Source organism: Taeniopygia guttata, chromosome 8 (assembly GCF_048771995.1).
Source record: "Taeniopygia guttata chromosome 8, bTaeGut7.mat, whole genome shotgun sequence".
Classification (NCBI taxonomy): domain Eukaryota; kingdom Metazoa; phylum Chordata; class Aves; order Passeriformes; family Estrildidae; genus Taeniopygia; species Taeniopygia guttata.
Genome location: NC_133033.1, coordinates 16,066,388 through 16,089,293, shown reverse-complemented (window position 1 = coordinate 16,089,293; position 22,906 = coordinate 16,066,388). Strand labels below are relative to the sequence as shown.

Sequence of the window (22,906 nt, the reverse complement as noted above, 5' to 3'; positions counted from 1 at the left end):
GTAGGGAAGGGGTGACCCAGAAGCTGAACCAACAGGAAATCAGGGACAGCTTTTCCACATAACTTTCCTTTTTGACCTGCCAATTCAGAGATCTCTTCTGCCTATTTTTTCATATCCACAGCACTGTATTAGTGCTGAGATTTTATGTGGTACTGGCCCTTAGTATGGAAAAGAAGAAGAGACCAAGTAAATGAAGAGCGTGATTCCATGTTGTAATTAAGAGCTGGTTTAAAGCTTGATCATGCAGATAGTTGAATTGGCAGAATTAATGGCATGGTGATCTGCAGACAGGGGAAGGCACACAGGGTAGAAAGGGTGGGGGCAGATGGGTCTGGAGAACCTCTGAAGCCAGCTCTGCAGCTGGAGAAACTGTAATATGAAACAACTCCCTTGATCTCTCATTTTTCTTCCCTTATTCTCTCCGCCTATATAATTGCAATAATAAATCTTTTTTGTTCCTTAACCATCTTGTGGCCATTGCAAACATTTAAGAATTAATGCAGTTCTCACACATGATGCACATGTTCTTCATGTCCCCTTGTGTCCCTCCATTTATTCATTTATCATGTACACACAAAACTCCCATAAAATATTAATCTGAAATACAAATCTCTCTTTGCATCCTGGGAGCATTTGCATATAGTAATGTTAACGAGAGTATTAATTCTGCATGCACAGTCTGTGAACTGCACACAGGGCCAAATCTCTCTCAGCAACTGTGCTGAAATCAGTGACAAATTAAGAAATATTATTTTCTTATTAAAAATGCTCAGCAGAAAATGGCAGTTTCCTAGAACTGAAATGTTGTCCTTAAAAGTCAAACAATAATATTTGAAGCCTTATTTTAAAATTTTCCTTCTAAGAATTCCTTTATTAAAGGAATTTTATACTGCTCCATGTTTCTAGCCAATGGCTCCTAATAAACTGGTACAGTCTAGAAACAAAAGGATTTAATTTTTTTAACAGTGCTGTAATTAATGGGGAATCTGAACATTTATTTTGCTTTTCTTCCCTATTGGGAACATCAGGAGTAGCTACACTTCTTTCAGTTGGGGAAGGACATGCAGTTGCAGATGAACCAAAAGTAATTCAGTTAGGCTGGAAAGAGGATCATGTGCTCTGGGGTAACAAAGGGTGAAAACTGTCTGAGCAGGTATTTGATGAAATGGAAATAGCAGGAGTATCTCCTGCAGTGGAAGAAATCTTTGCACCTCACTCCTGGCTGCAAGCACAGGTGGGGTTGTCCTGCCTTTGACAGTGGTGAGAGCCCTAGGGCACCTTGGGAGCCATGGCAATGCCTCTGGGGGGAGGGAGGGAACAAACTTGTCCGATCCTTCACTGTCCAAGGCAGGCTTAAGACAAAATTAGTACCGACAATGAAAGATGGATTCTTGTCTGCACCCACATCCCACTAGACACACAAATAGAGGGGCACTGTTATATACACCCCTTGCTCAGGTTCAGTGCGTCCCTGCAAGTAATTTTTTTCTCAGTGGTGGATTGTTAAAGGGTTTCATTTCCCTCAGTAAAACTCATGTCACTGAAGGTGTACAAAAGATTTTTTAAGGAAAAGGCCCTGCAGCTGAAATTGGACCTTTCTTTCTGCAGGGACAGTCTCTGGTGACAGGAAGTTGCCAAAGCAGATCAGATCCCTGTTGCCAGGACCTGCACCCCTTAGGGGGAAGGCTGGAGCTCTCAGCAGATCCCTGGCTGCTGTTTATGGATCTTGCAATTCTCTCTCTGTGCTGCAAAAAATCAAAGCACTCATGTTTCAGGAAAACTGTATTTTGAGTTTGATTTTATTTCTATTCTAATACTCAAATTCTGATGTCTGCAAGTTCATGAAAACAGTAAGTGCTTTACTGTCTTCAGGAACAATGCCATTGATCCCTCAACTCCTTACTGTAAAGCATTCATTTGACTATACAGCTTTTAAAAGTATTATAAATGAATCATGTGAGACAACCTCCACAGCTGGAGTTAAGCACTTCCATTTGCCTGCTGAGTCAGGGACCAAGTTGTTAGGAAGATCTTTCAGGACTCACTGGAGATCCATAAGTTGTCTTGACTTAACCAAGCCATGGTATTTCTCTTAATCTTGCACTTCCTTCTTATTCATGCTTAAATGAGACACATCTGTTTCCATTTCTCACATTGTTCTGTTATGTGAGTAGCGATATCAAGCTTTTCCCCCTCCCCCCACCATGCACTGTGAAATAATAAATTAGTGTTAAGTTTTGTGAAGTGCTTTAAAACACTAAAGCAAAACATCTGTTTCAGCTGCAGGTCATTAAGATAAAAAACCCTAGTCTGTGTTCAGTGCAAAACTGACGAAAAATTTATCAGCTCAAACACATTTCTTTACCTGTCTTTTACTATAACAAGGGAAGATGGTGAAAGGACAGTAAATCTTTGTCAGGGATGGAACAGTTAAAAGTATTCAGTGTAGTAATCCACAGAAGTACTTTGTAGTAATGAATGTGATCTGGAGATGCCTGGGGATTGCTGCAGTGTTGCAGACTTCAAGCTGAGAGTCTCCTCTACATCCACATCTTCCAGGCAGGCACAACACTGTGTAGGGTTGCCTTATCTGCTGTACATATTTGTGTTACTGAACTTCAGCTACGAATCCTTGCACCCGCTCCCAGTAATTTAATTGTTTCCAGGGCAGGTGGCCAGAGTAAAGCTGAGCTGGCAAATCTGCTTTACAGGTGAACTGTGACACTTTCCATGCCAAAGCTCAAATGTAGATGTCTGCATTCCTTTGTTGGTAATGATCTCCTTTATAAAGCATTTTGAGGTATAGAGATGAAAAACCTGAGAGTTTGACTATTGATAAATAATCAATATTAATAAGGAGTGCATTCCCTAGATTCTATAGGAAATGCCAAACCTTGCAGGCAGGTCCTGGCAGGCAGGTAATAACTTACTCCTACAAGAGGCAGTGTCCACCTATGTCTCCCTCTGTCTTTAATTAAAAGATCTAGCACCTCCCTTAGTGTAAAGGAGGTGTTGTGTATCATGAATGTGCTCCAAAACTGGATGTGGCTGTTTTGGCATCTTAAGAGGAAGTACTTATTTGTTCTTCCAATCTGCCAAAGCAGCAGCCAGTGAAGTCTTGAGCAATTCTGCTCCACTATGCTCACCGCTCACACCCTCTCTGGAGCAAATGAATGGGATGTTTGGGATCTTTTTCAGCCCTATGCACTTTTTAAAAGCAGGACTGTGGCTCCCCTTTCATTTAGACCCTCAGTTTCTGATGCAGGAGAGTGTATACAGATTGCTGCACTGAATCTGTTCACCTGCAGCTCTCCCCACCCCCAGCTTATGAGCATGATTTCCTTTTATGCACTGCTCTGTCACAGCTTGGCAAGTTTCCCAAGACAATCCATACCAGTAAGGAGAATATGGCTGCTGAGCAGAGTAGACAGGAGAAATGCCTTATGTAACAGATTCATTTAAATACCATGAAATGCTGGGACAGGCGAGACAACTGAAAGCAAAATGCAGCCCTTAATCTCTAGCACCAGTTCTGCTTGCCCTCACCATCATCAGCATCTAATAGTCACTGCCTGTCTCCATTCACATCTCCATCTTTTTCAAGAAACTGCCTCCGGCAGAATGTACAAACAGCTTGGCAAGTGGTTTTAGGAGAAGGGGTTTTATTATTTTTTTTTCTCCTAATTCTTCATGAGTCTCATGAGCATTTCCCCACTAATATGCCTGTGGCATCATTAGGTGTTTAATGAGAGTGATGTTGCTTGAATATTATTGTTTTTATAGCTCATTTTGTTTTGACAAGTCTTCAGTTCTGTGGCACTTTATAGTGTGCAGACTTCCCCTTCCTATATCTTACAGATTTTGCAGAAATATTTCCACAGAGGTGTTGTCATAAAAGCTGAAATAATAAATTGTCAACATTCAGTATGTTTGAGTGCAATACATGTTCAGTGCTACAGCAGTTTAATGACATCAATTAATTATTTTAGTGTAATTTTTTTGTAATACTGAAGCACCAGGAATACTCCAATTAACAGCCATGTCTTGGACAGCAGTTCAGTCCAATTCTGCACAAACAATTCTGTTTGGAATCTTCTTCCCCAAAAGACCAGCTTGTACTCCAGTGGATAGTGAATCAGAGTAATGTTCCTCACATCCAGAATCTGGATCATTATAGGTTGTGCTCAGATTCTACCAGCATTTACCTGCAGAAAACAAGTCTGCTGAAATTGTAGGTATTGAATAGACCCCTACAATGTCATTTTACCCCCTGCATTTTGTCTACATGTTGATTCCACTGCATCCATTTCTTTACTAGTTAAATTAAATGGATACAGGTTTTGCATCAATGCAAGAAAAATGGCTGTATTTTTAACATACTAATCAATACCCATTGAGTTCTCACTGTTATGTTATTTTCCAAGTACTTTTACCTGGTTCAGGCTGCCAGTACTTTCTTGCTACCACAGTGGCAGAGCCTTTAAAACAACTAGCTGCTGTCATGAATTTGTCTTGCTGGCCTTTACTAAGATGAGGGGAGTTACTGGGGAGAAGGCCTTGCTGCTTTCTTGTGCAATGTGTCCTGCCTGACAGTAAAGGGGAAGAAGCTGCAGCTCTCTGCAGTCCCTGTTCTCCTCCCACCACTCCACAGTGTGGCTGCACAGATATTCTGCTCTTGGGATTCCTGCTGCAGGTTCCAGAGGTCTGTGCCTGTGTTCCCAGCACAGGCAGTGGATGCTCAGCTCGAGGAGTACATAATGTTAACAAAGCAGTAATTGTATACATAGCTACTGTTTCAAACATTCATATACTGGCTTCCAAGGACCCTACTTTTATGCCTTTGTTTATATTTAATAGCAGTTACGGTGGTTAACTGGCTTTATTTTGGAAACCTTGATGTTTCTCTTACCAGTACTGGCGCTGTGAGGATCAGAAACAAAGATGTGCCTTTTTACTCTGTGTCTTCTGATAGGTTTTGTCATTTGGCAACTGTTGTTCTGTTAGATTTTGCAGAATTTGGACAGGATTCTGATCTCCTACAAAGTGACACACACATTTATTAGAATGCAGGAACAGGTTTGGGGCCTTTTTTCTGATTATACCATGCTGAGTGCCATGCATGAGGAATTAGAGGCTGTCTGTTATTATGCAGCCAAACAGCTGCAGGACCTTCTAGTGAGTGCTTTTAAATACTAGTAAAATAAAAATCAAAATAACATTCCCATGAATCAGAATGTAAAGCACAGGCACTCCTGCAGGTCTCCCAGGCTTTGGAAAATAATTATCAAATCTGGACCAGGCCAGTCTTCTTACACTTAAAGTTCCATTGAAGTAAAATATAAAATAAGGAGAAATTTTAGGGTCTTCTACAAGTTCTTTTATGGGAGTTCCATTTTCTAGTCTCTTTTCAAACCCAGCCCAGTGTAAGAAAAAAAAAAAATCAAAATTTTAATTTCTAAATTAAATGAAACTCAGGGCTTGAGTTCGTGGGTTTTTTTTTGAGATCCCATAGCTAGGAGGCATTTTAAATTGAGTTAAGTTTAAAATGTAGTTGATACATACTACATTTTATATTAGGTTATTTTTCCTTTTAGTTGCACAGGTAATCACACACATGACATTTCCAGTGGGGTACTCCCCAAGCCATTTAATTTTCCTGCTTCTGCTGAGAAATGGGACCTGTTCAGTCAGCCTCCCCTCCCTGCAAGTAAAATATCCTCATCTTCTCAGAACAAAAGAACTGCCAGATGTAAGCAGGCCAAATAGTTTTGTCCTTCTGTCCAGTAAAAGTGCTCCTGTTGCCATTAAGACTGTGTTGCCTGAGCATCATGTGCCCTCTGGGACTCCCTGGGAGTGCTCCAGCTGGCATGCTACAGGAAAATTACTCAGAAACCTTCTCAGTTTCCCCCCAACATGCATAGAATCTGGATCATCTCCACTAAGTGACTTTCCCTGAAGCACCCCATACCTGTCCAACAGAGCAGGATTTTACACTGATTTTACACTGCAGCTCTGCACCTGTATGTGTGCCACACCTACCCACACTTGTTCAGCACCAGCTGGCCATAGGCCCTCTGCTTGACAGTGATGTGTTTTTCATCACCCCTCCACCTGGCCCTGGGCTGCCTTCTGCAAAAACCTGGGGCTTCTCACAGTCGTCTTCTACTTTTGGGAGGCCACACCTACAAGCCAAGCCTTTTCTGCATCTCTTAACCCAGAGGAGGATCAGCTGTCTTCCTTCTTGGAAGGAAAAGTGACCCCTCCTCTAAATTGACTGCAAAGCAAAAGGACAGAGCACTACAGGCTTTGTTTCTGAAGTGAAAACCTGAGCGGTCATCTCAGAATGGACTGAGGGACCACAGAGGTGCTCACCATCCCAGGGAGGGCAGCAGCTGGCTACTGCAGCAGCATCAGAAGGCTGGGCATGGATGAGGTTTTTAACATAAAGGTAGGGGGGTGTAGGTTGTGGGTTGTACGTGGTATGTGGGTGCTGTCATGTGAGTTCTGGAAAGGCTTCACGTGGTATCCTGCTGCTATGGGATAGAGGTACCTATGAGCCAGCCCCTGGGCACCTGTTGTGGTTGCCCTACCTTGATTCCCAACCTCTCTGCATTTAGGAGCTCCCCAAATTGCTGCTGCCCCAGGCTGTACTTCACAGTGACCCTTTGTGGCCCAAGAAGTACAAAGGAGCCCGAGTTCACATACTCCTGGGGTTAGAATGGTGGCTCTGTGTCCTGAATGCTCACCTTTGTTTCCATCCCGGGCCTCTTGTTAACACCAGGTACCAGCTCCCTGCACTGCTATGAAGCTCTATGATCTCCTGTTTCTGGGTCCTGTGCAGCACAAGCGGGATGTGTTCTCACAGGGCGTTTTCAGCCTCTCTGCTCTCTGCAGAGCTGTTTGATCAACACTAGTTTTGACAGTGAAGCATCATTAATTTTCCACAACCTACTACTTCAAACTCCTGAAAGGATGGGCTGTCACTGTTCCTTGTAGCCCTTGCTGGCCTGAACTGCCCTCTTCACTGTCCTGCTGCAGCACAGGAGGGCTGTGTGCCTTGAGCCACTCTCTCCTCCCTTGGGCCTGAGATTTAAATCTGTCAGCTCTGTCAGGGAAAAAAAAGGAATTCTCAATATAGAATTATTTCTTTTTGAAGGATGAGATAAACTGCATTAATGGTGGAAGTGATCATATACAATTCAGGCTTAGTGAGTACCCATTGTCTTAAATTAATCCTAATAAGCACTGTTTTCCCCAGCATGTGCCATTTTAACAGTCACTGTGGAGAGCTCTGCTTCCTAAAACTATCACAAATGAGATGACACCCTCCTCTTTTGGAAAGCATAATTGAAGAAATGTGACAAAACATGGTTATTGCTTATTTGTAAATGGGATCTTTTTAAAAGTATTCTCCTACATGGATTGGGTTAAATGACTTGCTGATTAAGACAGCTACATGAAATATTAAACTGCCATTATCTGCCTTCTGTTAAAATTCAAAATCAGTATTCTCTTTTGTGCAGATTAAGTAAAAACTTCTATGCTGTTTTAGAGTACAATATAAATGTAGTAAGTAAAAGCTAGAGGTATATTTGAATGACAATTCACACATAATGTCTTAAGAAGAAATTCTAATATGTTTGGGATGGAATTAGAGGGACACATTTGAAACACTAATAGACACATCTGGGTGCTTCCTGAGTGTTCAGATACAGCTTCTTCTGCTGAAATTCCCAACATTGCACTACTCTGCTGACGATTTCTGCTTTTACAGATACCCCATTTTTACTCTATGAATTATCTGCACAATCTACCTAAAAATACACTTCCAAAGCTTTATCTGAGCCCCTTTCCACACACTTTATTGGAACCCAGAGCCAAGGCCCGTGAAACTGGGACAAATTCTAAAACTGAACATGACTGTTCTTTTAAGTTTCCTCACTCATTATTTTGTCTGAGAAACTACTACTCAGCATGCATTCCAGGATACTGAAATAACTATTTTACAGTTATTTTTAATACTTTGATTTTGGTTAGTAGGAAAATTAGTGTTAGAATTTCAACCAGAGCCTGGTTGAAAGCTTATTAAAGTCTTTGCAGTAATTTCAATGAGCTTATAATGAGACACTTCATGTTCATATGAGCTTCACACTAAAACCAGTAATTATTAAAACCAGTATTATACCAGTGGTATAATGCAGGATCTGCCTGCAAATCCCAAACCTGAGTGCATTTCCTGGATGAGATAATGGCACATGAACTGCTGTTCAAAATAATTCACCTGAGAGTTTAAGTGGGATGTGATATGGAAATACTGGATGGACAAGAGAGAAGCAAAAGTTTTAATATAGCTTTTGATCATTGCACTGAAGGTACTTTTTTAGCAGATGAGTGGTAATGGATGGGGGTCAAAGCGAGGAGCTAAGAGATGTTCCTCTTCCTTTGGCATAAAAAGGGATTGGCAGGGAGGTTGGAAAGGAAAAAGTCACTGGGTAACAGTGCTGACATTGAAATGACCCTAGGCTGTACCTTGGTCTTGTCTTTTTTGTTAACAAACCATGCCATATACTGATTCTGTACAACCACAAAATTTAATAAGTAATTTTTCAAAATTGCATATTAACTCTAAGACTGTAGAACTATCACAATTTTATGTAGTTTTTTTCCCCCTCTTCTTTTCAGGATTCAATTACAAATTGAATTTTATGCCCTGAAGATATATATTTATCCATACACTACAATATAGTCTAAAAAAGCTTTTGTAGTTTTTTTAAAGCTTTATCCCTCATGTTAGAAAACTCAGGTATATTTATAATTAATTGTCTTGATCAAAACCAAACTCCTTACAATTAAGAAACAAACAGAAGGCATGGCATATCAAACAGACTTTCTACTGTTGTGATCTTACCTAAACACAAAATAAGATCCACAGTACTTCCACATTAATAGTAGTAAAATGATTTTTTTGCTTACTTTACTTCTTTAAAAGTGATTGCTGTGTCTTCCCATGCACAAATCTCTAGCACTTTACAATAATAAAGCTTTTTGTAATTGTGTCAAGCATAAGGACAGGAAGGTGTTTATGTCCATGGAATGGTGAGAGAAATCAAAATTGCTGATGTAGCAATTGCCTACCAGGCAGAGGAGTAGGAAATTGCAGGGAAAAGAAGGCAGTTTGAAATCCTGCCTGGCAATGATTTTGATGACTGAGAGACACTGTTCATTTTTCAAGTGCTGCTAAAACATATGGAACTTGCTTCTTAAGGCAAAGGGTTTTGGTGAAGATGTCTTCACTTGGATCTTTGTCCTGGGTTCCATCTGGCCAGATGTCTTTGAAGTACGGAAGTGGTGGGGGTTGGCTAGCAAAGCCTTTTCTTTTTGGGGAGGGTATTGCAATAGTCACCTCCCTTTGTCTGAGGGAGGTGACTTCCCTATGTTGTGCCACCTGTGTCCCTCACTGGACATAGAAAAATCACAGCTTTGGAGATGGAGTGTGCCTGAAAGGATTCTTGTCACTAATTCTCCACATTGACATTGCTCTGGTCTCTAATATGTGCTGCAGCCACTGGTGTGACCCTGATACTAGTCACAGAGGTGGATTTGGGAAGTGGGGTGACACACCTTGAAGGAGACAGAAGGTGACAGTCTAGGCCTAGTGCAGTTTCCCTCTGGTCACTAGCACTCTGCCAGCGTAGCACAGTTGTGGCAAAGGTCCGGCACGTGGCCCGTAGCTGTAGGGGCTGGATTAATTCATGCTGTGACCTCTGCAGAGGGACATTAAGGCTACCAGTGTGACACTTGAAACAAGGATCTTAAAATTATTATTTCTGTCTTCTCACTGTGTATCCTTTTGGCACTAATATGAACTGAATCATCAGTTAAGCAGAGCTATGATAATTTATATCTATTAGATATAGGTCCTTTTCCATCATCTATTGAAGGCCAGTTTATTGCCACTGCTTTCACTGCTTTCTTCCTCTCACACTAAATTATAATTAACAGATTCAGGAAGCAACCTGTTATGGTTTCGTTGCTCGTAGCATATTTTCATATATTAATGCTTCCTGTGTGTGATGCAAATGGCAACTCTCCAAGGCAATACATAGTTTTTAAGAAGGTCAGTGTTATAATGTATGGTGGTATTTTCCTACACTGATCTGCTTTCTTGCGAATTACTTTCTTTGAATTCCGTGAGGCTTGAGCTCAGTAACTCAGATATGAGAAGAGAGATGGCAGATTCTCCTGAAAGGAACACAGATTTAGGCTTAGCTATTGTCTTTTTAATGGAGGATGAATTAGAATACCCCCTGATGAAATAAAATGAGCATAAGGGCTAAGGTTAATTAATGACTATTGATAATTAATCCAGGATTTGTAATTGATAATGTTTACCTGTGGAACAGCCAAGAATGGAGCCTGGTGTGCCAGGCAGGCAGTGCTGCCCCAGCAGCTGCTCCCCTGTGATCGGTGGCAGATGACAGGAACACTGCATAGTGGTGAGACTGAGAACAGGAGACGACTGTGGGAAGCTGGGAAGGAGCTGCTGTCCTGACAAAAGCTGGTCTGTAATTGCAGGCACAGGCCTAGCCAAGGGGAGCAGGTCTGAGCAACAGACACGGAAATTTTCGTACCATTGCCTGTGGACAGAAGCTGAGCAGTGAGAAAACAGTGGCAGTTGTCTTTATTATGTAATCTGAGCAATCTTCTTGAGATTTCAAACATACACAACAGTAGGACAGTTCTAAAGGCAATCCACAGTGCCAAGCAGTAATGTTTCCCTAGGCACACTGTCTAAACACCCTTCTGTTGCAAAATACTTTATTTCAGCACTAACCTTATCTTGAGATCACTGTTAAGAGAGGCATAGGGTTAATGGTTTTAATTTTACCTATATGCTCTTACCGCTCTCTTGTTATTTTACTGGTAATTTTAAAAGTTTAATTCATATTGACAAAGATTACTAGAATATTTTGAATTATGGCAGAGATTAAATTTATTAATAAAATACATTTTTTGTTCTGTCTGAAAAATAGATGAGACTATCCTCTTTAATTAACATTGACAACTGTATCTCAAAAGGGCCTGTGAAACAAGCCAGCAAGACATGAATCAACAGCTCAAGCAGCAAAAAAAAAATATTAGGAAAAGTCACCTTCCCCCTTTCTGTTTTCACGATGTTGAAATAAATCAAACTGCTCCAAATAATTCTTTTACTAGTTCTTCTAATATTTCAACTGAAATAATATTGATTACTGTTTGTTGAAACAACCAGTACATTGAGTTCCTAAATTCGTGGATATTAGTGAAATCAGCATAATTTCATTGTAAGAAAGGCAAGAAAACAAAAACATCTCTGAAGAGTGTAAAGAAAAACTCTGTGGCAAGTTGAGCAATGAAACACAAATATCTTTCAGATCTTGTTTCTGTGTGCTTGTTTTTGTAGTTACAAGGGTCTAGAGGCAAAGACAAGACAAACTTTATACGTAAAGATAAGGGATTTTATTAGTACAACCATCTCACCTTAAAAAAAAATCCCATCGCTATATCTCAGGTACTCAAAAATTCTACTTTTTCCGACTGTAGTAGTGTATTTCATAAAAGATGTTACTTTTTCCTATAGAGACAATTTTTGTCTGAAATACAGACATCAAGAATCATTTTAATTTTGAAAGTGTTATGAAAGACAAAATTTTCTACCAAGGGCTAAAGATGAGATTGAAATAGTAAATGGAGAATGAAAATTAATGGGCCAAATGTGATTTATCCATTACATGATAGCATTTTGTAAACCGTACAGCCTTAAAATATTCTATAACTCAAAATTATATAGCTTAATATTTTATCTGCCGTTGTTTTGTTTGCTGTACACAGGATAACCAGAATATATGTCAACTGAATATGAAATTTTCAAGGAATGATGCATATAGTGGCTATATTTCCATGGTGAAGCTTTTTGCATAGAGTTAATGAAGTGCTTGGGGTCCTAGGGAATTAAAGGTGCTATATAAATGTAAGAAATTATCATTAAAAAGTTTTTCCCTCCAGGCATTTGGGATTTTGCTATGTGTTACAAGGAGGCATTTGCAGTCTTTTTTCATTCAAAATGCTTCAGCTTAAACATTTTCCAACTCTCCCTCTGCAGCTTCAGCTACAAAAATGTTTATATGAAGAAACAGTTTCTAAATTGGTTCCAGTTAATCATACTTTGCTGCTAACTTGAAAGAACCTGCCTTGGTTTAAGCTTTTTATAGCCATGTTGAAGATCAGGAGGAACTAGGAGCATCAGTCTCTCAAGAGATTTTCAAATGCTGTTTTAACCATTATTAGGCCTTGTCTGCATTGATGGAGAAATAATACAGGACACAGCCAGAATTCCTGCAAACAGAAAGCCAGCTGTGCAGTATCTGGCTTGATGTTCAAGATCCTATTGTGTGGTTCTTTACTGGCCATACATGTTCTTTTACTGACATTAGAATGCTTCACTGGTCCTAAAGTTTCTATTTTGTACAGACATGCAATCCCAATTTTGTGTCATTCTGTGTCTATTTCTCAAGTCTTCTTAATCCATCATGCAGCCTTTAAGCTAATATACTGCTTTTCACATACTATAAATGGCAACAGAAGTGGAATTAAAAATCAAAAAAGACTTCTGACACCACTGGACATAATCTTTTACCACAGTGCCATTTTAATGAAATATTGCAGTTATGTTCTTTATTCATTCACACCAAATGTGGATTTTTTTGATCCACTGATTATGTGAATCATAAGCATTTTTAAAAATTCACTAGTCCTAATGGAATTTGGCCTCTTAGTAAAAGAATTAGGTTGAGAGATTAAAAAATTGCTAGATATCTTTAAACTATTAATAAATCGTGGGATTTGGCAGCATTAGAACTGAAGTTCAGGTTTCCTTAAGCTAAGCATTTTACTTGTTCACAAATAGATGTGAAATGTAATAAAATACTGCATTTTCTGTAACTTAATACTTTTATGGAATTTGATGATTTCCTTCAGTTATTAATTGCAGAATTGAAGCAATAATTGCTGTTCCTTAAATCTTACCTTCTATGGGACAAAATATATTTAAATTAAGTGTAATGACCTTAAAATTATTGCATGCAATAAAACAGATGAGTTTCAGACAGAAGCATAGTAGTATTAATATTTGCTTTTTCACATTTTTATTGTTTGTATTTTGGTTAGCATGGAGCACATATGATATAAGAATCTTAGAAGGAATCTGTGGATTGCACAAGATGATATTGTTTCTTTTGCATAAGAGCAGTGGAAAAACTGTCCTTACAAGCTCCAAAATAATTAGAACTCGATTTTATAAATGTATATTTTCAGAAAATAAGCTTAATTCTCAGAAGAATAATATTAGCACTCATTAGGGGACTGAATGCTTTGGGGTACTGTTAATGAAATTCATAGGCTTTTGCCTGTGGGCTATCAGTTTGAATTCAGTCTAACTCAGTGGAGATTGAAAATTGGCCTATTTAATGGCCTTTTAGTCATCTCTAATGAGTTGAGTTTGGTGGGTCTCAGTCCCGCAACATAAACCACTCACACTGCCTTCTCCTGACTGGCATGCTCCAGAGAAACCCCTGAATTTAATGGATTTTGGGGAAAATTAGCCTCTGGTACCATGGAGAAAAAGAAAAGAAAAGCAAAAGCTGTGATAGATGATGGTTACATGTGCACTAACACACACATTATTTTTAAATGTGGAATTTATAGTGATATATAAAGTTTATAAATTAGCAAATTAGCTGAGCATGTGACATATGTTGCCATACAGCTATACTGATTGTAACATGACAAAGACTCCCAAAGGGGATATCTACACCTGTGCATAAGATCATGACAACACATTAAATGTTTAAGTGCCCCTGGGATTCACTTTTGTCAGAAAAAAATAGCATCAGAACAGATATCTAGATATCTGGATGGTAACTGCAGCTACAGAAAATTATGCTGAAAACAATTATTAGCTAGTGTGCCTCCATTACTTCACAGAAGTCAAATGCTTCTATACTTCCTTACAGATATTTAACTTAATATTAAAAACCATATTAATACAATTTCCAGGATCCTGTTGAGAATATATGCCAGTTTTATTTATCTGTATCGCATTAGAACTGTTCCTAATGTCTAACTAAAATTTCTCAGTACAATTTAAAGCTGTTATGTTTAGCCTTGTCTGCAGTGGACTCAGTGAACAATGGATTTTTCTGCCTGTGGTCTTTTATTCTCTAGACTAAAATATCCCACACATTCCTATTTTCAATTAGGGTCACATCTTATAAAATGGTGACTTCTTCCCCCCCCCCCCCCCTTCCTTGTACTGTCTTCTACTGGAAGTTTTTGAAAGAAATTTTTCTTCAAACACAGAGGCCAAATCTGAACACACAGATGAGGCTTCACCAGTATTAAAGATGAGGGATTCTTCCTATGTCCTAGATATGACAGTTCTGTTTACGCAGTTCTCTGTACTGCAGCTTTTTTCACAACGGTGTGACATTGTAGATGCATGTTCAGTTTGTGATTTACTCTGATCCCCCGCCCCTTTTCTGTAAACCTGGTGTTTATTCATCTGTTCCCAGTCTTGCAATTGTGCAATTGTTATTTTCCTGCTAAAATGTTGAAGTTGGCACTTGTATTTATTCAATTGCACCATATTTCTGCAATTATTTTTTCAGGAAGGTTTTTAATTCTTTTCTTGTGCTGTAACATGCTTCCAGCTCTGCCAGTTTGGCATTGTTGGTAAGTCCAATCCATGTAAACTGTATTCTGTCACATATGTAATGAGACTTGGGACCACAGTCATGACATACCCGCCTCCAGGGAACCGTATTTGCTGTCCTGCTACTTGTCACAGTGAAATGTTGCTGATGTAATTTTGCACCACTGCAGTCATTTCATTATGTCTTTTGCTTGCTCAATTAAGACTTCTCTGAGATGGTGTCCAAAACCTGACTTAAGTCAAGCCATAACTGACCGAGGACTACTCACATCCAAGGCCTATTATTGTCACAGCTTGGGATGAGTTTGGCTCGATGTGATTTGACAAATCTATGCTGGCTGTAATTTATCACTTCATTAGCTATCATGTACTTAAAGATGTGTGGGAATAGGCTGGAATGATTGACAGTGCTTGGCTCTACCTCTTCCCCCCTTTTGAATTACATGTGCCGTGTTTTACCTCTTCCTCTCTCCTGACATCTGTTGTGTCTCTGAGCACTCTGACCACCGCTCACACCTCTAAAGTTGCCTCTATCAGCTTCTCACTCGAGTGTGAAATTCCCCGGGCCCAGCAAGTCTGAGGGGAAAAAATTAACTAATTTAAGCAGTCTCTACACACTTGGCATTCCCCCCCGACTTCGGGAGAATTCCCTCTGTGAGACGGGGTTCGCTTCAGCAGCATTAGTCTGAGGAGAGAATGGCACCGAACGTGTTTTTGTCACCTCGTGGCGTCCGCGCCCCGGGCAGTGCCCGCTGCGCTCAGGTTCCCCGCGCCCCGGCCCCGTCCGCAGCAGCCTGAGCGAGAGCCTGAGAGCCTGATCCTGAGCCCGAGCCTGAGACGGCCTCTGGGCTCCGCCGCCTCGGGAGCGCCCGGCGCAGATCTGCCGCACCTCAGCCGCCCTCAGGGCCTGTGGGAAGCGCAACCCGCAGGCCGGGCGGCGGCCGCGCCCACAGCCAGCGCTGTGCGCCCGCCGCGTTTGGGGAGCCGCCCGCGGGGACGTTCCCTCCGAGGCCGGGGGAAGGGGACGTTCCCTCCGAGGCCGGGGGAAGGGGACGTTCCCTCCGAGCCCGGGGAAGGGGACGTTCCCTCCGAGCCCGGGAGGGGGACACTCCCTCCGAGCGCGCGGGACCGGGAGGGGCGCGCGCTCCCTGCGGGGGAATGGAGGGGAGGCCGTGCGCGTGCGCCCTTCCCCCGCCGCGGGGCGCGTGTGTGCGTGTGCGTGCAGCTGCGCGCGGAGCGGCGGGGCGGTCGGTAGACTTGCGCGATGACGTCACGGCGGCGCGCGCAGGACGTAACCCCGGCGTGACGCACAGTCCGGCGAGCCCGTGAGTTTCCCGTTACGATTTAGTTTTTTGTATCGCGCCCCCGCCGCCCCCGCCCGGCCGCGGGGTGAAGGGGGAGAGCGGGAGGCGCAGGGCCCCGCGGGCCGGGGGGCGTGGGCCGGTGCCGAGCGGAGCCAGCCCAATCGGGCCGGGCCGGGCCGGGCGCCCGCCCTAGCGGTGGCTGGCGGAGCGGGCGGCTCTGCCCCATCCTGCCGCATCGGGAACATGGCGGCCGCCTCCGACCTGGTGCGGCACCGCGGCTCGGCCGCAGCCACCCGCGCCGTGGTAAGTGGCCGGGCCGGGCCGGGGCGGCGGCTTGGCGGAGGCCGAGCGGCCGCGGTAGGCGCTGCCCTCCCCGGCCCTTCCTTTCTCACTCCGCCTTGTCGCCTCTCTCCGTCCCTACAAGCGCCTCTCGCCACCTCCCCGAGCCGACGAGCGGCGTTCCCGGTGCCCCGGCCGGGCGGGACACAAAGGGCTGTGTCGAGGAGGGTTTTGTTCGGTCACATGAAGCGGCGCAGCCAGTGAGCGCGGAGCGGGAGGGGGAGCGGGGCCGCCGCCATTGCCAGGCGCGGAGGAGCCGGGCAGCCCGGGGCCGCCGCTCGGGGCCCGGGGCCGGGCGGGCGGCTGCGGGAGCCAGGTAATGCCCGCGGGCGGGGCGGCCGGGCGGGACAATGCCGGGACGATGCCGTCGCGGGAGGGTGGCCGGGATCACCGTGGGGGGCCTGCAGGAGCCCGTGCCCTGCCGCCGCCCGCCCCGGCGGGTCCCGCCAGGCCGCCCGTGCTCCGCCGCGCGTCTCCTGGTGCGGGTCCCGCCCGCGCTGCCCCTCTGTGCTGGCGGCCGGCCCGGGAAAGGCTGTGCTGCCGTCCTGGGACAGGGGGAGCCTGCGCTCCTCACCCTCCCCTTCGCTGCCTTCCTTCCTGGCGTGAGGCGGACAGGCTCCGAAACGCCTGGTGTCGGTACAAAGGGCTGGCGAGTGCCCGGCCTGCCGCGGCGCTGGCCGGTGTGCCCTCCGGGAGCGGTGGCACAGCTCCCGGCGCAGAGGTGGTTCACAGCAGCGAGGGAAAAGTTACCGTTCAGGTACCAAAGTCGTGTGTTCGGGCTCCCAACAGCTTCGGGATCTGGTGGTTTCTCTGACAGTCTGTGTTACGAGCTTGCCGTGATGGGCATCATCTTGACAAATGGAACGTGTGTGAAATCTAAAAAGTTTTTTTTCTTCTTATAGCTTGTATGTAACCTTCAGCCTATTGGCAATTCCTCTGTCGTGGTAGTGTAGTCTGTAAACTGACAAATCAAGTGGTCATGGAAAACAAGTATGATATATCAAAATAGGTTTCCATCAGTGCTGTACAGCTCTAGCCCTTTAAACAAAACCTCATTTGTGGTGATATTCTGATTCCTGTCTCTCTTTCCAGCTCATAATTTAATTATGAAGATTGTGTCATGGAACTTTCAAACGCATATGAAGAATGAATGTGCACCAGATTTTAGAGTGAGAAATCATTTCATGTTGTATAGAGTAATGAATTAACACATTAATTAATTGCTAGGGTTTTTAATACAAGTTGCAACAGAATTTTTGATGCAAATTATAAAACAAATTTTAAAGAGAAGATTCTTCACAATGGAGGGCAAAGTGCTTCAGAGTTTTGGTAACTTAATGTGATTCTTCTGTGTAGAATTCTTTCCTACCTGACTTGTGCAATGTTGGTGATTCAAGGACAGAATAAATGGGCTGATTAGACAATGCAGGATAAATCTGGGGAAGCTTTTAGTGGGTCACTTAGGTACAGAGAAACTGCAGCAATTTTATTACTGGAGAGGAGCTTGAGCAGGGTGCTTCAAAGAGCAGTGCAGTGTGACAATCCTGTTACACTGACTTAGAGTCAGAGCTGATGTTGCAAACCTGTATAATGTAACTGCAGAGGGATATGGTGCAGAGTTATACAATAAGTACAGTGAGACAATTGATAATCTTCAGAATATCTTCTTTGAATAGTTTCTTCTGATGTCTAGTATTCATTCCAACAGATTTCATTTTTACTACTATCCAAGGAAGAGGAATTTTATAGAGGAAAACACCCATAATGTCACCAAAGAGACTTGACATGTCTTTTTATACGTTTTTTCTTTTGTTCAGTCTGCATGATTTTTTTTTTTTAATTAAAACAAATCCCTGGGTAAATATCACTGTGAAAAAAAAACCAAAACACCCAAACAACCAAGGGTATACTACTCAGATTTTTTTGAAGTTCCATGTTGTCCAGTGTCTGATTTATGCTTAGTAGCACTAGGAGGAATATGCCTAGGAAAGTATGCAAGTTCTTAATGGAGAAAGGTAGTTGAACTCTCAACAGGTGACATGGCTGATAGGAAAAGAAGGCCCTGACCACTTGGAGCATCTTTGTGAGGTTATTTAACACAGAAAAGATTGAAATAGGAGCATCAGCGGAATAAACAGGATATTAAACAAGAATGGCAATGCCTTTAACTGAATTTCATGTGGACACTGAAGTCAAGGGTTGTTAGTGGAGTTTCTTGAGTGATAGTTTGTGCTTAAGCTTGCAAGTATTAGCACAGCCTACTAGTGTGTATAATTTTTTAATTCAAGCCTTTTCAAGTCATTTAACTGAACTGAAAAAATTCTCGATAGTAATAAAGCACACACAGGCTCACACACAGTTTCAAACCCTTTCAGGTTTTTAAAAGATCTGAGAACTTAAAACTGGAGAAAATACAAAATAGTTATGTCACTTGCTCTGCAGCTTCACCTGAAGGTGGTTTGAATTAAAGGTCTTTGAACAGCTGCTGATTGACTGTGTCAGTGACACCATCCTCATGTTTTTACATTTTCAAGCAACTTTTTATCTTTAGCAAAGTTCAAGTGATGTGGCTATCAGAGGGCTGCCTTAAGATACTTGTTTTATTCCCTTTATTCTTTTAGTACCAAATGCATTGCCCTAGTGTTAGTTACTACAAGCCACATTCAATTAGTTTCCTTTGTGCTCTGGATTGCAGAGCATCTTGTTTATGTATCCAGGGATTGGGAGAATGACAGTAAAATTAAACAATGTTGCACTCATTTAAATTGATTTAGGACTGGGTAAACTTGGCATAGCCTCCAGAACCAGATTTGTTCAGATGAAAATAGTGTCCACCCTACTTCAGAGTGTAAAGGAATCCCTGGTGAAATAAAACAAAACCAGTTTGTCTTCTCTGAAAATATATTCACCGGTCTTCTTGGGTACTCTGCCTGTAAGCCAAATCTATAATCTGATTTTTGTTAATTAACATTTTTCCTTGCTGCCTTTTTTTACCAGTGTAGATGTAAATTTCATATTGGTAGTGCATAAAGAGCTTAAGTTACCTGTGGAAATTGTGCTTGTTGGTCACTGTGGCTGATATACATACTGTCAGAATGAGTTAAAGGATTTCATAAGTTTGTAGCATCAAGGAAAAATATCCTTTTTATGCCTAATTAACAAAAAAAAAAAAACAGATAGAAAGCTCACATAAACATTAATGCTTGTATACATTGTGTGTGTCCCTTAGATCAATTAATAGGAACCTTTTATGCAAGCAGTGATAGTAGCTCATATTGTTCACAGAATTGTAGAAAAGCTCTTTGATGTGAAATGGCCACGTAAAACCAGATGCAAATACTGTGCACCTCTATGGTGCAGTAATCCTATGGGATGTAATTTGATACTCAAATCGCAGGTCACCATCAAGAAATACCATGTAATAAGTTTGCATAAACTTCTAATACGTGTTGTTTTCAAGATTTGAAAAAGTATGATAGGCTCTGTTACTTACCTAGTCTACAATTCAGTGTGGTGTAGTGAATATTTCGTCTTGGTACAAAGTCTACCCAGAATCTATAGGATTTACCCATAGCGGTAGAGAAGGAAAGGGAGCTTTTTAAAAATTTCATAATTAAATATATTATGAAATAATTTCATATAAAATAATTTCTTTTAAATCCAGATGTGCTGCCTTCCTGTCACTAATCAACTGTACATAGCAGCTGTTACGTTGACAAAACGTTGTAGCAGTGCCCTTACATTGCCAGTGAGGTTAAATGGGGGAAGAATGTGGCTTAACAGTGTGTATGTGTGTTCTGGTTACACTAAGTGTTACCTGACATAACAGTTCTGAGCAAATTTGGGATTACAGAGAACTCTTGCTCCAGCAAAAGTAGCTGTAATACTTTTGGTATGGGAACTGATGGTTCATATTAAATCCAGATATTGGAATTGAATTCTCTAGCTGATCTTTATTGATTGATATTGAGTGCTTGGTCTTACAAATAATTAACTAGTTTAAGGCTGATGGACTATTTAGTAATTCAGCATTTCTTGAAACTTAATCTAGTTTATGTGAAGTTCATGCTCAAATCAGAATAAAGGTCAGATGGCTGGGTTTAGGAATATTTCAGGCCCCTTGTTAGTGTGTTGTAACTTTGCAGTATGCTGAACACTACAAGTTAGAAACTTGTCATACTTAATTGGATTTTCTTTCTTCATAAAGGGACACTATTTTGGGAGTATTTGAATGACTGTATTTTTTGCTTGCCTTAAATGGCTACTTGATAATGTTCATTTTTACAAAGCAGTAGAACAGGAGAGAGGATCCATTTTGGGAAACGGGAGGAATTACAGGTGCCTTACTGATTGGTCCAATTGTAGCTGAAGTCATGAATCGAGATCGTTGTACCTTCCACTGTTTTCTGGACCAACTTTTAGCACCCATGTAAAAATACTTTTCACAGCAAAATATCTCTTGTGTAATTTACCTGATGCATCCATTTTTAGTTTGAGTGAAAGAGAGGGAATTCCTTAGCAAATGTAATAATTGAAATGTAGCAATGAGTCCCTCTGCCTCCATTTTAATAGAATAATATTTTGGTACTTTGCTGGCATTGAATTGTGCTTTATCCCATCTACTTTCCCAGTGTGGCTCTTTGGTAGGGACAGGGTGAGTTTTCCAGAAAAGGCATGCAACAGGAGGTCAGGTGTCTGCTTTTGGAAAACTGATCCTTATGTGTGCTGTAAAGCATGGCAGCTCTGAAGCTGCTCCTTGCTGCTGCTGGTAGGAAGTGGCTGCTGTCTGTTACTTGCCTGGCTGCAGTCAGTGGGGTGATGGGTGCTGGTTATGGTTTAGGCTTTTCATTGGTTTGGTTGGGATGTTCTGGCTCAGAGGGTTTTTTTTTTCCTGTTTTAGCTTCAGTTTTTATTTTCTGGAGTGGTTGTCCTCTGTATATTTCTGCTGTTTGCTTCTGCTTCTACTCAGCTCTCCTAGGAGCACTATGTGATGTAATTTTCCATGCTTACTTTTGGAAGCCCTCAATGTGTATAATGTTTGTTGCAGATACCTTTCTTCATCTTCAAATGTGGGCATATGCAACAGTTTTGTGACTGTTGAGTTTCAGGAACTGTCTCTGATAATAGCTTAGTTTTCTGGATTTATCCTTTTCCGTCAGAAGAGCTTGGGAATTTATAGAATTTATATCTTAAAATTAGGCTCCCAACAACCAAAACAGTAGCTGTATGTTGTTGTATTTAGTACTGTGTTTATACTTACGTAGGTTATTGTATTTATGCCTATAAGAAAATTGTGTATTCTTATGAATGTTCTTAGGAGCCTTCACCAAAGACACCAGATTCTGTGTTCTCCCCTGTGATAACTGGTAGGGAGGGCAGAGAAGGGGAGTGGTTTTTTCCAACAGCTGTATTTTTGTTGTTGCTACCCAGTCAGCTTGGTATTACAAACAATATTTTCAACAGAGGACAGACTCTGCCTGCAAAGTCCCAGTAGAAATAACTTTTCTTCTTCACACAGAAGTGCTGGTTTTTGGTTTTAATACCATATCTATGAGTGTATCTTCTGTGAGAAAGTCTTGATTGTGTGTTCTGTCACAGGGAGTGGGAAGTGGCAGTTCTGCAGCTGGCTTCTTGCAGTCCTCTCCCACACTGAAGTGAGTTCGCTGCCCTCTTTTGCTTCCTTTTTCATAACATACTTAATAAAATATTGAAATCACCTGATGTTTTGTGTTCTTGGGCAAAACTTTGAAACTGAGAATCTGTGGCATGTAATGAAAATAACTGCACTGTGTATGTGTTGTAGTGAATATTCTGAAATTACTTTTAAAACAGTTTCTCAGCTTGTAGAAAGCTGAGAACAAAATAGCAGTTAGAACTCCCTAAACAGGTAGTTATTAACAAAAAAAAATATTCTATTTTGTCAGTTTTTTTGCTGGGGTAGAAGGGGGAAGATAAATTGGGGAGACATGTGATGGTGAATTAACCTAGATAAGCTGAAGTGAAAAAACTTGAAGGGTTTGGAGCAATTACAGAATGGTAGGGAGTAGAACTTGAATGTCTGGAATGTGAGCTGAGCTGAAATGCTGCAGAAACTGAGGTGGAAAGGTTGCTTGTGTTGTTCCATAACCAAAGATAGTAGGTATTGTCCATGGTCTTTCTAGATCTTTGTTTTGGGGAAACTATTGAACAGTTGTTTTATTTAACTTTTTTCCTTACAGAAGTGGTTTAGGATAGTGATTGTCTTTTTCTGTGTTCTTGTAAAGCCTTGACTGTTGGACAGTAGTGACTCAGGTGATAAAAGGTAGTAGACTTGGTGGTGAGCTGCTTTAGCATGGATTCTTAGAGACCTTTCCTTTTGTTAGTGTTCTGGAGTAAGGTGAGTACATCACTAGTATTCCATCCATGTCTCCCTAAATGCCTGTCCCTTGTTCCCAGACTTTGGAGGTGGTGAGACTTGCTGAGGATGTTCAGTGTGATTCTCCCTGCTGTACATGTGGCTGAAAGAGCTGCTGGA

The 22,906-nt window shown here is 41.8% G+C and overlaps 1 protein-coding gene across 24 annotated transcripts in view; it reads left to right on the top strand.

The window, feature by feature from the left end:
* The window catches only part of ZNF644 (zinc finger protein 644), a 78,503-nt gene that overhangs the window by 13,040 nt on the left and 42,557 nt on the right, over positions 1 to 22,906 (top strand). For 6 of the 24 annotated variants that reach the window (XM_072932477.1, XM_030279138.4, XM_072932479.1 and 3 more), the window contains exon 1: positions 16,081 to 16,356. The exons of 5 other annotated variants lie outside the window; for them this stretch is intronic. The gene's annotated coding sequence lies outside the window, so the exon portion shown is untranslated. 13 more of the 24 variants (XM_041717965.2, XM_072932475.1, XM_072932471.1 and 10 more) reach the window with 7 other exon arrangements.